Here is a 16,131-nt window from a genome sequence, read left to right as displayed (position 1 = left end):
AGTATGGAACATAGGCTACAACATCAATAGCTGCTTTTTTTTCCAACAAAAACAGAACGACAACAAGTTTGACAAATACAGATTTTTCAAGAAACAAACCAAAGTTTTGATAACCTATTTTAACTCATTGGGTTGTTTTTGTATTTTTAATGTAGCTACGAATAATGAACTCACAAATAAAGGCTTTTCCCAAGACTAACACGAGAAAGAATTGTGTTATAACCTGGCTCTTAGTACCAATTTGGACTAAAACTTGAAGGACTCAAATTTGGGACGAATTAAGACTCGAAAACAGCCGGCCAAATGCTCGAAATTGAGTGAAAAGGATATGACTTCAATCAAGCACTAAGACAAGATTCAAGCCTAAGAGTTAATCCAAGCACAAATCAAAGGATTCACTCAACTCCAAGCACTTAGAACTTGAAGGTCTTCTAGCACTAAACAAAGAATTGAAGTTGAAAACAAAGGTTTCAAACTTGTGTTTCTTATCTCAATCAAATATGAATGTTCTCATTAGGTTTGTTTGGTTTATATAGAGACCAAGGAAAATTGAGTAAATCTCGAGTTATTGAACTTTTAGCGCTTATAGGTCATTCTGAAAATAGAATAAGACTCTCTTGTTTAGGCTCCTTGTATCAACCATATCTCGATTTATACAACTGATATGGAGGTGAATCAAAATTCATTGTTTAGCTAATACCTTAAGCTTTCCAGTGACATAATAATCAACTGATTTTCTTGAGTAGAACTTGAGATATGAATCTTCAAAGTCAGACCTCTTGTATAGAATTCAAAAACCCATTTTCTTTTCCTATATTGCACTCGGTTGTTAATTGTTTTCTTAGGTTGCTCTTTTGGCACAAAATGAGTCATAGTGCAACAATTTTTGTTGCACCTAGATAAGTACCAAGATCGTCTGTCTCTTCCAAGTCCATCTCTTGACAGATGCTTTATCGCACGTCTATCTTCGTATTTTGCGAGAAAAATATTCTGGACTTTGCATTACTCACCTTTTCATCCGACACACGATAAAAAAGTGTCGAGGATAAACCTGATGACCCGAGGTTGTTCAACAGTAGCATCCCCAAAAAGTACCATGTCATCAGCATAGAAAAGATTCGTAATACCCGGACCATTTCGACAAACTGAGAATGGTCGCCAATTTTGGTTTCGAACTTTCTGGTCAATTAGCTGTTGGAGTTTTTCTAGGCACATGACGAAAATATAAGAAGATAAAGGACCCCCCTGTCTGACGCCTATAGTAAGGATGAATTGATAAGTAGGTTCCCCTATTCCAAACCATCTGCATTCTCGGTGATCTAACGCACTCCATGATCACATCAACTAAGAGCTGTGGAAAACACATATCATCGAAAGTCGCGTGGATGAAGTCTGATTTCAAGCGATCATAGGCCTTCTCTAAGTCGATTTTAATTGCCATATAACCGTTGTGCCCCTTTTTATTCCTCGTAGAATGAATTGCCTCTTGAAAAATGACGATATTGTCTGTTATTTGACGCCCTGGCACAAAGCCGCTTTGAGTCTCAGAAATCCGGAATGGAAAGACCTTCTTGACTCGATTAGCAAGAATCTTGCTAATAATTTTATAAGCTACATTGCATAAATTTATGGGCCGAAATTGAGTTACCGATTCAGGAGAGGGGACCTTTGGGATAAGGATAGTATTGGTGTCATTTAATCCTTTGGGAAAGTCTTTTCCTTCGAGAGCAGGAATGACCATAGGGACAAGAGAGTCTTGAACAAGAGGTAGGCGTTTTTGGTAGAAAAGTGCTTGAAAACCGTCTGGCCCCGGAGCTTTTAGAGGTTCCATATTATTGATGACCTTTTTTATTTCCGCAATAGTGAATGATCTATTAAGCCATTCTTCGTCTTTGCTATTAAATTCTTGGAATAAATTGTATGATATATTGTCTAAAACATTACTTGGTGTATTGTTAGTATAGAGCCTTTGAAAATACTCGACAACGAGCCTCTTGACTTCCTTTGATTCATCGACTCAAGATCTTTCACTATTTTTAAACGAATGAACTTTATTATGTCACCTCCGTACCAAAGTGCTGACATGAAAATAAGAGATATTCCTATCTCCATGTTTAATAAATTCCATACGGGATTTTTGGTACCGGTAAATCTCTTCTCTTTCGAGAACTTCATCAAGTTCCTTGCGCAACTTGGCTTCGAGAATGATAAGATTTCGAGTTCTAGAAATTGCCAGCTCTTCGATCCGAGCCTTGAGATTTGTTTCGTTTTGAATATATTACCAAAGAAAATGAAAGTTTAGATCACTTATAAATTTTAATCAATAGGTCATAATTCAAATTTTCTTTCCCCTCAATTGTAATGCAACTACGTGCATGCTTTGTTAAACTGAAAAAATATCCAGCTAGTTAGCTAGCCACCGACATTATCCACATAAATCTTACGGTGTATGTTACTACATATCTATTTTAACAGCCAATTTTAATGTGATGGTTGTTTACCTCAGCCTCTTATTATGAGGTCGCTTATTCGATTCATGATAATGAATCCTTTTTTTTTTTTTTACCATCGCGATTACCTCTTTGAATATCAATCAAAACAAGAGACTAACTCACTATTATTAACCGATCGACGCTATTTACCTCCCACGTTCCCTACTTTACCTATTTCGTATATATAATTGTTGTACTTAAAAAGAAGGTTGAAGAGAAAATTGGTAAAAACAAAGGGAGTACTTATTCTATATATAAATCTTATAGACTATGTTACTCTTTCTGTCCCAGATAATATTTTACATTTACTTTATTTACCCTTAATAAAACAGGGGGAGTACTATGTAACTGTTGTACAACCTGGGAATATTTTCAAGTTTATCTTATTAAACTATGTTACTCCCTCTGTCCCAGATGAAAATGTTCAGGGTTTTAGTAAGACTTTTCGAATATTTTCAAGTTTATCTTATTATACCATTACCGTTCGTTTTCCTGGAAATTTTTCGGCAAATTGAGTTATAATAATCCTGGGTCCGCCATTGTTTATTGTACTAATGGAGAAGCTTAGGTTGAAGAGATGATTGGTAAAAGAAGGTTAATTAATCAAACTAATCAAAATCAAAAACCGTAATTACAACTTAATTCTCCAATTTACATGGATGAACAATAAACATTACGTACACATATTGCACCTCACGTAAACAAAACAAAAAAAAAAAAATACATGAAATTAAAATTAATCGATTAATCAATTTCCGGTATGCTTTGAAGGGCGGGCTTCCATTGACGTAAATGATGGACCTCAAAACAATCACTTTTATCAATAAGTTTTTGCAATATTTCACTATTATTCTTAATTTTATTCATTTGTGACGACCCACTTGATTTATCTACTTTTCTAAGAAGAAGTTCTAATTGTTTTTTTGATATCCTAATTCGTACCTCACCTCCTATACTATCTACACCACTTGATGATTTCACAACTCCTAGGAGCTCTTCCTTCTCTTTAGTCATCGACTCTGATACCATCGATCCCCAGTCATCCCCGGCCCATACGGTTGATGACTTGGTTCCATGCATACAACAATTTCCCATTTTATCGAACTATGTAATGTATAACTTTAATTGACAAACAAATAATAGGTCACAGATACGAATCTTTTTTATTATATGTGAAAATAATATGGTTTAGAAGAATAAATGAAGAGAAATGAAAGAAGGATCAACATAAGTAATAAAATGAGGGGCTTTATATATAGGTGAGGGGTACGTACTAATTAAGTACATGGACCAACTTCTAAGAAGGTGCAATAATTTTTTATATACGTTATGAAAGAATTAATCAAATAATAAAAGTAAATAAAATATGTAGGTAAGTTGATGATGTGGACGGCCACATGTCGTGATCGTATGACCCGAAAATTAAGTTAGGTGTAGATGAACGGTTTACAAATGATGTGTTGAAAAAATATTAGATTTTATTGGAATTTTATTTAAAAGGGTGGCTAAGAATAATATTTAAAATTAGAGGAATAAAGATTGTAGGGTTAAGAGAGTAGATGGGTGTTGGAGAATTGACTACTACTACAAGGCTAAGTTTAGAGATTTGGTCGTCCACATTTAATTCTAGATAGATAGATGTTGAAAGGGTATTATTTCTAATTCTTGTCTTACTAATTGATTAATACTCCACTATAGTGAGTACTATGCAATATTTTGTACTAATCAACTAGTTTTACTTGGTCTTACTTGTCTATCAATGAAAATCATGACCTAATTCAACATTCTTTTGTTTTGCACAAATTTTCATTTAAAACGGGTTAGATATATACCAAATTACCAAGTCAAATTGCGTTGAAAATGTAAAAGGCTTTGTCTTTATTGTCAGTATATGGTAATATTTAATTGACTCGTCTTAAACTTAGGACAGATAATGTCCATCTTAAGCAAGACTTGCTGGTTGTTTTGGTGTTGTTAATAGCGTTATGATAAGATTAGTATATCGAAGGAAAAGGGAATGAGAATGAAGAAAAATAGCGGTAGATACTTTATATTTCAATCTAGTAGGGAATATTTGATATACATTTTCTTATTAATCGCGTGTCTAATTCACCAATCGTAAAATTATATTCATATATTTCTTTTCTTTTTAAAAAAAAACTTGAGTGAACAATAGTGTAGATGATATCTACTTGGAATTTTCGTTATCATTTAATTTAATAAATTAAAGATACTACTCCGTAGTATATATAATGTGATTTTTTCGTGCGTATACTTTAATTTATATCCATCTTCACTTTAGGGGATCATGTTTTTAATCGTTGCATCGACATAGTACGAGATGTACGTTCAATGTTGATATGCGTGCATGGTCAAAGTTCATAAATGTTAATTATTTAATTAACCTTTATAATAGGACCATTAGCTTTTGTTCCTAATACTTTACAATAATTTACTAGTTCACGTACTATTTAAATCATTTCAATTTGTGCAATTATGCAAAGGACGGAAAAAACTTCATGATATGATGATAGTACATTTTTTCGACAAAGTTACAAAACATAAGGATGAGTGAGCTCATTCGAAATTATTTAAACACAAGTATACAACTATACAAGCACAATTATTACATAAAAATGGAATATACTTCCTCCGTTATGGTTAATAATTTATGATTTTCTTTTTTAAATTGTTTCAGTCAATAGTTTACATTTCTGTTTTTTATTATCTACTTTATCTTTTAATAATATCAAAAACTATTTTTTTTCTTTGTACTTTAATCTTTGTGTATAAAGCATATAAAAACATTTCATTGAAACAAAGGAATAATAATTAACGGAAACAAAGTAGAAATTGACACATAAACTAAAATTCATAGTGACCATGAGCTACACCATCGGAATCTTCATTTTCTTGCAGACTATATTACTCCTTTCGTCTCGATCATTTGTTTAGCTTTACTTTTGACACAATGATTAAGGAAAGTGGAGGGATATCATTTGAGATAGTGTTATTAGATGAGAAGCAAACAATACTGAAATAGTGTGTCAAATATAGAAAAGTAAACAAATGAAAGAAACACTCTAAAATTAAAATGGTAAACAAATTACCGAGGCGGAGGGAGTACGAGCTCCTTTTTTGCCTCGTATTACAAGAAATAATCCTAGCAGTAATCTTATATATATTGGTCGTAGTTAAATGTGTACTCCCTAATTTTTCTCAGTCAATAGTTTACATTTGTCTCCCTCACAAACTAAAGTAAATGTAAACTATTCACTGAATTGGAGAAAATAATAAGTATATAATTGCCTCGATAAAAATATCTGGAGAAATGAAAATAATCTTAAATTTTATATGAAAACATCTTTGTTTGAACACTCACATCAGTCACATGATGCTATTATGTGTTACAAGTAGCACATTATAAATTCTTATTCAAAACGAGTATATTATCTTAAATAATAAATCAACTAGATAAATGAATGACAAAAAAAAATTGTCCAAGAAATAACGAATTCTTGTCTTATGAAATAGTGAAATACTCGTAGTATTTATTATTTAACCAGCTTTATACTTAAAACGAATATAACGGTCTCATAATTGTTTACATGCGTACGTGGTGTGAAAGAAGCGTAACAAAGGGAATCTTGAGTCTTTTTAAGTAGAGACGAACAAGTGGGAACGTCAACAAATGAAAAGAATCAATTCTTAAGATGCTCATTATTCTCGCGATTAATCTTAGCTGCTTTTTTAGTCCTTGTTTCAAATATTTGACGTGTACTCCGTATCTTTTACCCATTAACCAGGAAATCAACTATACGTATAGTTTAATAGTAACTCACGTGTAACTAGTTGACTACTACTTGAAAATATTCCTTCTATACTGACTAAATTAATGTTTATAGCAAGGTAGCTTTGAGACGGAATCAGAATTTAAATTTAAAAGGGTGAAAATTTTGAGGGAGTACAAATAAGTATTCATAATAATATGAGATACACTCAAAAAAAAGTGAAAATTTAACTACAAAATTTAAAATCTCCTTTGTTGGAAGGTAAATACTCTCACCGTTTTATTTTGAACTATTTACCGTAAATGTATGTCTTTATTAAGGGTTTTTTGCACATATATACTTATATACACGCATGCATAATACTCTCACCTTTTTCGGTTATTTATTTACCTATTTTATTTATATATGGAGTATCTCATTATTTATTTACATTTTTATATTGAGATTTTCTTTAAGGTAATTTTATGCACATAATTTACCGTTCACTTGTCACTCGGTAACAACTCGCACAGTTGGTCTCTTCATATTTTCTTGCTCATTGGGTCAAAATTAAAGATAAATAAATGAATCAGATACAGGGAGTAACGAATAATAAATGTACTCCGTATTGTACAACACATTTTACAACGGTTTGACAAGATAATTTATGAAACGAGAAAAACCGTATAAGATGATACTTAAGCATAAAGTTGGCGGATGTTGACAAAATAAAGGTAAAATTTTATGGATTGAAATTAAGATGTTGACTTGTTTTCCCATTGAAAGGTAAAAGTCTACATTTTTTACTGTAGTTTGAATTAAAATTAACATGTCGGCTACGTAAATGTTCTGTATTTAACATCCATTAGCATCAAACTACACGTGACAAAAGGGCCCAAGTAATGCCAACAATTCGACTAGAATATTTGGGCCGAGGTGTCTGTAAATCGAACTCCGTAATGGGCTGAGATGATATCTTAGTCCAATTTTTTTTATTTTAGCCCATTATTATGTATTAGTCCAATTTGATATGTTACTTAGGACTAACAAGTAGGACTAAAAATCACTCACAATTTAATCTACGTTTAATTAAGCTCGAAAAAATTGTTAATAATCGCCAACATAGTATTTCTTGCATTATCAAAAGGCATTATGAAAAAAAAAAATAGCTACTCTAAGTTATTTGTTTTTCACATTATGAAAAGATATTTACGGTAAAAGTCTAAACACGATGACATTAAATTCTTACAAATTTGATTAATTATGTGGAAGCTAGCGAGTCGTATAATAAAATACACTTAAACTGATTTTTGTTAGTACCGTGTAACTTTTTTCAAAATTTTAGCAATATATGGAATCTCCACTTTAGAAATACAATGTATTATCAGAAAATTGAACTTTAGACCACTTGTAAATTTAAATCAACTCATTAACAGATCACTTGATTGAAAACATAGCTTATTTCTACTGTTCCGGGTATGAATTCCGAAGCAGGTTTGTTTACCACGCTAGCTTTGTCGAATAATGCCTCTTCTAGCCTTGATCGCTCTCTCCCTCTCCCCGCAACAATGAGCAAACCGAGGGCTTGGCTTTGTGCCAAGCGCACTCACTCCGACGCTCTAGTCGGTGAACTTACTTTGTGATTAAGTAGGATGTAGCTTGATGACGTGTATTGTAGAGAGATGAGAGAGATAATACCAATTTAAGTGGTTCTTAGGTTAGATTCTGGATCCCTTCCTCAATGAGGATTGAGGAGTATTTATAGACTTTCACCTTTTGTCACGTAGTGGCCAAGTGGGCCAAGTGGCATAGCGGGTGGAAAGATCGATCTACCCTCGGCCGAGGGACCTATGGCAGCGGCCGCGAGCCTGGTTGACTCCATGCCGAGGGTTCTTGGATATGAGTACGCGGGTATGTGCCTGGTTTGGTAGGTTGCCATGCCGAGACCGGTGGCGGGCGAAAGGTCGATCATCGTGGGATGTCTAAGTCATTGGCTTCTTTGTGGATATCTTTGACCTCGTTCAATATGTTGACTTGGTCACGGTGCGAGAATATGCCCCATCAATTTGCCCCAGCCGTAGTCTATGCCGTGGTATGGGCTCCGATGTATCTTTGAGTGTATATTCGTGCAAGTGAAAATTTTTCGCCGGCTTTTTCTCCTTTGGCTTACTTACGTACAGGCCGTACCGTATCCCCCTCCACATGGATGTGTGATGGACATCAAAATGTGGAAGAGAAGGTCTTCTTGGCCGGGCGGACCCAAGGTTGAGAGTGCGGTGTATTTTTGATTGCCCCCGGTCTTTGCCCTAGCTTGGTTAGTCGTGTTGCCGGCGGAGAATAGATATTTTAAGAGTTTTCTTTGAGGAAGATGAATAGGCAAAGGGATATGAAGGGGCGTGTTGAAGACGCTTGGGTCTTGTTGCTTTGATTGACATTCAATTGTTGCGTCGATTGACATTCCGTGTACGCATGCCTGACATGTGTCTCTTCGTTGATTGGCTGACGCTTCATGGGCTGCGTTTTGATTGGTCCTCCTTTATGGGCCTTTGCCTATAAATACCAGATCTTTGAAGTGAAATTGGTTAACAATTTCATTCATCCTTAAAAATTTTCTTCTTTCCAAAATTCCAAGTCTTTCCCTCTCTTCCGATCTTCAGAATTTTTACGTCGGCGTAGCACTTTTCTTCAAGGTAAAACGAAAAACCTTTTGAACTTTTTGTTTTGTTTAAGTAATTGTTGTGAACCATGTCTTCTCTCGATGCCGGTCCCAAGATGCCGTGCGCCGGGGTTCCGTCGCGTGTTGATGAGGAGGAGGTGGTAGCCGCAATTCCGTTAAGGTCGAGGGGCCCTAGGTCTCCTTCCCCTGAAGTTGACCACAGAGTTCTGGAGCAGTGGGAAGATGATGTTGATGATGAGGAAGGGAATCCTTCCGGTGCGGAGAGGGCGACAGTCTTGCATCATTACGATGTCTGCACCATCGGCCCCAATCGTGCTTGGACCGATGGGCTCGCCCGCTGTTCTGGCTCTGAATTCTTCGAAGAGCACTTCTTTTTTGGCAAGGGGTACAACATTGTCATCCCTGGAGAGGGCCAGGCCGTCTGTTGCCCTCCCCCGGGTCACATCGGCGTATATATGAGGCACTTGGAGTATGGTCTCCGGTTTCCTCTCAATATGTACGTCTCTTCCATAATTCAGGCGATGAACGTTGCAGCGGCGCAGCTTCACCCTTTGGCCGTTAGGACTATAGTCGGCTTCGTGTGGCTGTGTCGCTTCAGGGGGGTGATCCCAACGGTAAACTTATTCCGCCGAATTCATTTTCTTCGAATGAATGTTCAAGGTGGCCGGGGGTGGTATAGCATCCAGACTGAGCCAGGCTATCTTACCGTGCCTAAGCTCACCTCCTGCAAGGGCTGGAAGGAACGGTGGGTGTATGTCGAGGTCCCAGATGATTATCCGTTGCCTCGGTCTTTTGAGCACCACGTTAACTTGCGGTGCGAGAGCAAAGGGGAGCGTGAGAAGATGATCCCCAAGGGCAAGAATAAGATGGACGCCGGGAATGTCTATCTTAATGAGGACGAGAAGCAGGCACTGAAGCTTTTCGAGGTCGATGATGATGGGGCGCCGAAGGTTTGGTTGCCCCCGACGCAAGTCATCTTGATGGACGAGCCGCTTTGCTATGTCGGCCTCATACCGGCCCTAGCACAGGGTGAGTGGGGCCGGTGTGAGGCCCATTTATGCTTTAACGTTTTTCGTTGTTTGTTTCTTGACATGTCCCTTTGTCTAAGCTTTACCTTGTTTCTTTTACAGAGCACTTTGGTCCCGAATCGTCGAGCAACTCCTCGAGAAGATGGGGCTGGACAAAGACGGAAACGTTAAGGAGAAGAACCCGAAGGTCGATGTGCATGACCGCCGTCCGTCGCCTACTGACCTCTTGAAGGGCTTGGACGAGACGGCGGCCCAGGCCAAGGTAGCTGCTGCCTTGCCTCGTCGGGTCCGAAAATCCAAGTCTACGGCGGCGACGGTGTCAACCTCAGTTCCGCCTCTACCAGAGGTGGAGGTCGTTGACATTGTCGATGGAGAGGATTCCGATGCTGAGGGATCTCCGCTTAGGCGTAAGAGGAAAAGATCTACCCATGCCACCGATGCTTCTGCTTCCGTTGCTCATGTTAATGCCAGCGCCGAGGAAATGGGTCAACCGGCCAAGAAGAGCAAGCCCTCGGTCTGGTCGACTTGCGGCTCGATTTAGCCGGCTCATTAGATATACCGATGACCGGCTCTCTGGTATGTCCATGAACGTTGACGTGGACTCTTTGGTTGAATTTTTGTAGATCAACCGGCGCGATCTGTCCCCATTCGAGCGGCGAGTTGAGAAGAGGCCTATGCGAGACGGCGGGAAAAATGTCGACTCGTACTCGCGTCGATATCCAACGACCGGCTCATAGCGGAGGGTACAAAGCTGAGCAAGAAGGTTGGGATTTGGTCTGAACTGGTCGGCTCTCGTATTAGGGAGCAAGAAAAGGCCTTGGCCGAGACGGGACCGTTGATAGAGCAGCTGAGGCTCGATGTTGTTGCCGCAAAGGGGGAGGCCGGTAAGGCTAAGCTTGACCTCCTTGCCGCACAAGCGCGGGTCGAGGAAATTAAGAAGGCTGTCGTCGGCCGAGAAGGCCAAGGTAGAGGTCTTTGAATCTGCCGCCGCCAAGTTGAAGGAGGAACGGGATAGGTACAAGGGCGGCTACGACGTTGTTGTCGCCCAAAGGGAGGAGTCGAAAAGGGCGTATCGGCTCCAAGCGAGTCGCATAAGGGAGACTAGTGCTATCCTTGCCCAAAGGGAGAAGGATATTGAGACACTTCAAAGCACGATTCTCCCTCGCATGTGTGCTCGATATAGGGACCCGACCGAAGAAGCCTTCGGGGAGGTGATAGATGAGGTCTATCCAGGATGGCTCCTTCCCGTGGACAAAATTCGACGATTTGTTCGATGATAGGCTCGAAGCTAAAGAGAAGGCTGCGGCGGATAAGGCTGCCGAGGATGCGAGGGCCAAGAAGGAGGAGGAGGCGACCGCTGCAAAGGCGGCCCTTGCAGAGAAGACGAGGGAGGAGTCCGCCAGACTGAAGGCAGCTGAGGACGCTAAGGCTGCTAAGAAAGATGCGGCGGATAAGGCAGCTGAGGATGCTAAGGCTGCCAAGAAAGCTGAGGATGCTAAGGGCGCCAGGTTGCATCTAAGTCGCTCACCGAGGGTAATTGCGATGGCGGTAAGGGCAAGCGAGCAACAGGCATAGGGAGACGGGCGGTCGTCACCGAGGCTCACCGGCGTCTCGGATAGCCGACTATTCGGGGGCCAATTATTAAGCCTTTTCTCCCGCCATCCTTTTGGCGCTTCAAAGAACCAAATCAAACCTTTTGCTTTACTTTTCCCCGTATTTTTGTAAGACCTTGGTAGGTAGAGTCTTGGCTTATCCCAAAGGGGACGGCCGTCGTCTGTGTTTCTCCTTCTTGTAACTCGTTACCTTTTCCTTAATGAGATTTTGCTTGCTTTGCCTCTGGCTTGGCCGAGGCCTTTTGATTGATTCCTTCACTTGTCTTCTTGCGTTAATTAATTGAGCGCTTTTCGTTGTTACCTTTGGCTTCAGCCGAGGCAGTTTAGAATGCGTGTCTCAACTGTGTTTAACGTCTTTAAACTCGGTCTTAATTTGCCGAGGCGATTGCGTTAATTAATTGAGCGCTTTTTCGTTTTTACCTTCGGCTTGGCCGAGGCAGTTAGAATGCATATCTCAACTGTGTTTAACGTCTTTAAACTCGGTCTTAATTTTGCCGAGGCGATCGCGTTTCACTCGTCTCTTCCGGCCAATTCCGGGCAACGGAGTTTACGTTTTGACCGCCGTTGAACATATGTTAGCATATCGGCTCGTCCCCCCGTCACTCCCGTTAAAGGCCGGGATGATCGGTGATCGAGGTTTTGCGCGTCTGCTTTGTGTACATATGTTTAGTATGCCTTCGATTGGGGTGGATTAACACTTTGATGAAAAACTTGGATGATTCCTCATTAGATATGAATATGCATTGGGGTGCCAACAATTGTTTTGGGCAACTCTCATTTGTTATACAAAGTATTTTACGAGATTGTCGGTGTTCCAATGGCTCATCAAAGGTATATCTCCCATGTCCGTCGGCCGGTATGTGCCGGCCTCATTTCTTCAACTACCTTGTAGGGACCCTCCCAGTTGGCCGTCAACTTGCCATGGATGTTTCCTTTGTTGGTGGCGGCTGACTTCCTTAGGACCAGGTCTCCTACTTTTAAGTCCCTTTTGTGGACTCTTCGGTTGTAGGCCCTTTTCATTCGGCTCGATATCTTTGCTAAGTTGAGGCGTGCCGTATCTCGGCTTTCTTCGACCAGGTCCAGGGAGGTTCTTAGGCCTTCCTCGTTTTCATCCGGGTTAAAAGTGGCCGTTCTGAATGTTGGCACCGTTGCTTCAATCGGCAGGATCGCCGGACCGTAGACTAGGTGAAAAGGACTGCACCGTTGCTTCTTTCTCCGTGGTCCGGAGGGACCATAGTACGCCGGGTAGCTCATCGGCCCATCTTCCTTCGAGGTCTTCAACCTGTCTTCTTCAAGCCGTTGAGGATCGTTTTATTGGTCGCTCCGCCTCTCCTTTGTCCGTTGCTGCAGGGGGTGGCGGACGGAGGAGTATGCAAATTTGATGCCGAGTTCTTCCAACCAGCTCATTATTGTGTCACTCCAAAATTCTCGGCCATGGTCGAACACCATGACTTGGGGTAACCCAAAGCGAGTTATGACATTTTCCCAGATCACCTTTCTTACGGCCGCGAGTTTTTTCGCGAGCACGCCACGGCCTCGACCCATTTGGTGAAGTAGTCGACGGCGACGATTAGGAACTTTCTTCCTCCGGATGCCGTTGGAAATGGCCCTAGTAGATCCATTCCCCCTTTGTGCAAAGGGAAGGGGATTAAGCAGTTGCGAGGTCTCGGGAAGGTGCGTGTATCACCGGAGCGTGCATCCGGTGTTGCATTTTTCGGTTTTGTTTCGGAATCTTCAAGCATGGTGGGCGAGTAGCCGGCTCGGAGAGCTTTGTGGGCTAGTGTTCTTGCCCCGTGTGATGACCACGAGATGCCTTCGTGTATTTCACAAGATTAGTTAGCATCATCTCTGGACCGACACACTTCGGGAGTGGCCTTGTCACGGACCTCTGTACAACTCTCCTTCAAACACCAAGTACCTTCTTTGCGATCCTCTTTATCTTTTGTGAGAGATTGCGGTGTTCGTAGCTCGTGTGTCGTTTATACCTCTTTATCGGAGTCATCCATGTCGTCTCGGCTTCCACGTCGCACACCATGCCGATGGTTTCGTCAATGCTTTTAGCGTTTCGATGTCCACCAAAGCACGGTCGGTGATATTCTTTATGGTTGAACTCACGAGACGGCGCCAATTGTTAGGGTATGAATTCGAAGCGAGGTTTGTTTACCACGCTAGCTTTGTCGAATAATGCCTCTTCTAGCCTTGATTGCTCTCCTCGGCCTCTCCTGCAACAATGAGCAAAGCGAGGGCTTGGCTTTGTGCCAAGCGTACTCACTCCGACGCTCTAGTCGGTGAACTTACTTTGTGATTAAGTAGGATGTAGCTTGATGACGTGTATTGTAGAGAGATGAGAGAGATAATACCAATTTAAGTGGTTCTTAGGTTAGATTCTGGATCCCTTCCTCAATGAGGATTGAGGAGTATTTATAGACTTTCACCTTTTGTCACGTAGTGGCCAAGTGGGCCAAGTGGCATAGCGGTGGAAAGATCGATCTACCCTCGGCCGAGGGACCTATGGCGGCCGGCGAGCCTGGTTGACTCCATGCCGAGGGTTCTTGGATATGAGGACGCGGGTATGTGCCCTTTGGTAGGTTGCCATCATGCCGAGACCAGTGGCGGTAGAAAAGGTCGATCGGTGGGATGTCTAAGTCATTGGCTTGCTGTGGATATCTTTGACCTCGTTCAATATGTTGACTTGGTCAGCGGTGCAGAATATGCCCCATCATCTACATTGTAAATTCTTGCTTAAAAGGGCATATCTGGCTTAGACATAAACTAGGTTAACTAGTTAGATTGGGACATGATGAGTTACTATTTGACCTATTTTAAACTTAAAACGGATATGACTATCTTAAGTGAGAGCAGTTTTCTTATGTAAATTTAAATCAACTAGTTAATAGATCACTTGATTGAAAACATAGCAGATTTCTACATCGCAAATTCTTGTTTAAAAGGGCATATCTAGCTTGGACATGAACTGGGTTAACTAGTTAGATGGGGACATGAGTTACTATTTGACCTGTTTTAAAATTCATACGGATATGACTATCTTAAGTGAGAACAGTTTTCTTATGTTACTAGCTACTACCAAAATGAAATTTTTTTTATATAATTGAGAAATAGATGTTTAAAATGTCGTTTTTTTCAATTTTATTACTTGCTCTTACTCCCTGCATCCCAATCAAGTTGTGAATAGTTATGTATTTTCATTTTGGGTGTATTTCTCAATAGTTATTTATTTTCATTTATAATAACTTTTTATAGCTCGCCTTTCATATGTATGTGGAGTTATGTATTTTGCTGGCAAATCCACTCATTTTTTTCCTTAATCTTCGTGCCAAAAACAATATATAAGTATTTATTGAGACCGAGGGAGTTATTTTTAAACATATTTGACGAAAATAGGGAGTAGCTACTTAGTCATTAATGCAGGACTTTGTGGTCCAAATAAGATGACATACTCACACACCTATCACCATCAATTATAATTGTTTTGCTTTAAAGTCTCCTTGATTAACAAATCTTGGATTATATTAAACCCCAAATTATTCACGAGTAGTAGATATAATAGATTCCTCTTTGATTGTGATGTTTATGTACAACGATTAATTGAATAGTGTTTATAGCATTTTACTAGCTACAATAGTGTTTTCTTTAGTTGGTGGAATATTGCCCTTCAATCTCTTAGAAGAGCTCAAGTGCATGTCCCTTAAAAATCCTTAAATTTCGTCCAATTATTGTAGACGGTACTACGTATTAGTTGGGTTTTTAATGACATTTTGTGATATATATATATATATATATATATATATATATATATATATATATATATATATATATATATATATATATATATATATATATATATATATATATATAGGAGTTGTCAATTGTCATCAAACATATCACATTATATAATGTCGATATTTTATCGTGGAGTACATTAGTTATGTAGGGAAGGGTGACACATCTACCTCTTTTTTATATTGTGGCATAAAATTATCATTCAGTGCCTTTACTCAATGATTATCTTGTTAATTATTTAATTCAGTATCAGTCACTGAAGTAATGCGCAAACTATTGTAAAAGAGTTGGAAAATCTTTCTCATTTCGCATTAGTTTTTCAGATCGTACCCATATTTTCGACTCTATAAGAAAAATTACTTATTTTCAATAATTCAAAGAAATGTGGACATTCTCCTTTTACTCCAAGACACCGGGAAGACATACATTAGTTCACAATGACACGTATCTTCATTTACACTGTCGATCTTATGTTAGACTGTTTTACATAATATAATCAGTTGATGAGCGATTTTATTAAAAACAAAAGTTGACCCGTGCATATATTGATTTCATAATAGTTTTTACAATTTTATCTACCAAAATAATTACTCCATCTACGTTTAATCAAAATACTCCGTGTTAAATAGTAGAGACTTCTAGCATATACGGAGTATTCTACAAAGTATACCTTAGAAAAACCCGTCACAATATATTATTCTATATTTTTGCACAATGAATGCAATTGGTACTAAATTATGTAGGATCTAA

This window comes from Silene latifolia, chromosome 8 (assembly GCF_048544455.1).
Source record: "Silene latifolia isolate original U9 population chromosome 8, ASM4854445v1, whole genome shotgun sequence".
Taxonomy (NCBI): domain Eukaryota; kingdom Viridiplantae; phylum Streptophyta; class Magnoliopsida; order Caryophyllales; family Caryophyllaceae; genus Silene; species Silene latifolia.
The sequence above is the reverse complement of the archived record's forward strand: the minus strand, read 5'-3'. Positions refer to the sequence as shown.